Genomic DNA, 2160 nt, shown 5'->3' with positions numbered 1-2160 from the left:
GAGTAGCGCTTGTTGTTTGTCGTTTCTCTGATCACAAATGCAGACATGGTTTTATGTTTACGCAGCGCGATGCAATGCAACGCGTAAAAAGACAGTACGAGTCATTATAATCCATAATTATGTCCCCACTGGATGCAACAAATGCCTCGTTTATAATCGGTTTTAATGTTTTTGTCTCGGCACTCCGGCCGAGACAAGGCATCACAATATGGTAAGGGGCATAACATTTCTGTCACACTCTTGAGGTATTCGGCCAATCAGAGCATACCTCGCTTTTCAGACCGATGAGCTTTGTAAAAATCGAGGCGTTTCAGAAAGGCGGAGCATAGAGGAGAAACAATATGTACAGTATGTGGAAAATAATGTGTTTTTTGAACCTTAAACCGCATAAACACATTTCATTACACCAAATACACAAAATAATGTTCTTTTTAGCAACATCATATGACCCCGTTAAGCAACTTAATTATAATTGGTTTATAAACATTATTTTAAACATTATGCACTTTTTTCACAGATAGTCATGTTACCTTATGCTTTGAATAAAAGTGCATTAGTAATATTTTGCTTGATGCGCCCTCTTGTGGCCTCAGGAGAGAAGCCAAAAGCTTTTCTTCACCCTAACTGAAAATGGCCAATATGTAAAGCATAATGTGTGCTGGTGGTCTGGGTGTTGTTTAATATGTAGGCCTAATATAATATAATTTAAGTCTCTTTTATTACTCCAATTTTAACAAATTAATTTGTTCATTTTGGAATATGTTTGTAAATGCAGTAAGTGGGATAATGCTGCACCCCACACATCCGATTCCTCCTTTACGGTTTTTTATTTTTTATTTTTGCATACAACTGCTCAAATCTAATTCTGCATCTGATTTACAAAAAAATTTAACTATGATAGCAGTCATGCTGAGTTTTTTTTTCTATTTAAAGGGGTCATATGATGCTGTTAAAAAGAACATTATTTTGTGTATTTGGTGTAATGAAATGTGTTTATGCGGTTTAAGGTTAAAAAAACACATTATTTTCCAAATACTGTACATTATTGTTTCTCCTCTATGCCCCGCCTTTCTGAAACGCGTCGATTTTTACAAAGCTCATCGGTCTGAAAAGCGAGGTGTGCTCTGATTGGCCAGCTATCCAGTGCGTTGTGATTGGCCGAATACCTCAAGTGTGTGACGGTAATGTTACTCCCAAGTTGATGTTGTCAGCTGTTTGAGGATTATTTTACGGCACCAAAATCTCTTTTTTACTTTACTGTAGGCTACTGAAAGGCTTTAAGTGATAGTTTCTGTGTAACGGTCTGTGTAAGAAAATGAACATTATTTAAAACATTATTACCTTTTATCCACAGCCTGGGCAAATGGTTCAGCGCGTTCACGACTGTCTGGAGCGCGATCTTCCTCTGTCACATAATGACGTATGAGCGGGTGCATACTACCACTTGAGCTGATGCTGTTGTTTGTTTCCAACAGAGGGAGAGCGAAGACTACCATCAAGCTACATAACTCAATTTCTGTGATTAACATACATTTTTACTCAAAATTAACCATCGAGTGTCTGAAACATGTTATAGCCTTTTTAAGCAGCTAATCGCTGCACCTGCTTTGCATTTCTTGTGTAAAAATCTTTTATTATGAAAATACCCCCAAAATCAGTCAGCTCATGTCTTCTTGGTCATCTCTCTCAGTTTTAGGGTTGGGTATTGTACAATATTTTCTGGTTCTGATTCTTGTTCCAGTTTTGCCTAATGATTCCCGGTTCCGATTCCGGTTCCATTTAAATGAACTATTTTTATTTTTTCTTCACTATTTTACCTTCATTTAATGTAGTGTTTCTGTAAGGTAGTAAGTAATGTTTAGTAATAGTAGTCCATCAATCACATGTGCTTCAAAGTTTGTTTTTTACACTATCAATAACATTTTGCTTTTCAAGCAGGAATAAGCTGGTTGGCCAAATAGTCCCTTGAGGGCCAAGCACTTGTTCATCTCCCTAAATTAATGAAATATTAACTCTTATACTTATAACCATGTATACACGCACTCCATAAAGCCCCTATTTTACAAATAATAATGCAGTCAGGAGATGGTGTGATGCAATGAGTGGTTTCCACATTTTTAAACATTTAAAATGCATGAAAATATTTTCTATCACTTTGTT

The sequence above is a fragment of the Sinocyclocheilus rhinocerous genome, unplaced genomic scaffold (genome assembly GCF_001515625.1).
Source record: "Sinocyclocheilus rhinocerous isolate Xijiao unplaced genomic scaffold, SAMN03320098_v1.1 scaffold865, whole genome shotgun sequence".
Taxonomy (NCBI): Eukaryota; Metazoa; Chordata; class Actinopteri; order Cypriniformes; family Cyprinidae; genus Sinocyclocheilus; species Sinocyclocheilus rhinocerous.
The sequence above is the reverse complement of the archived record's forward strand: the minus strand, read 5'-3'. Positions refer to the sequence as shown.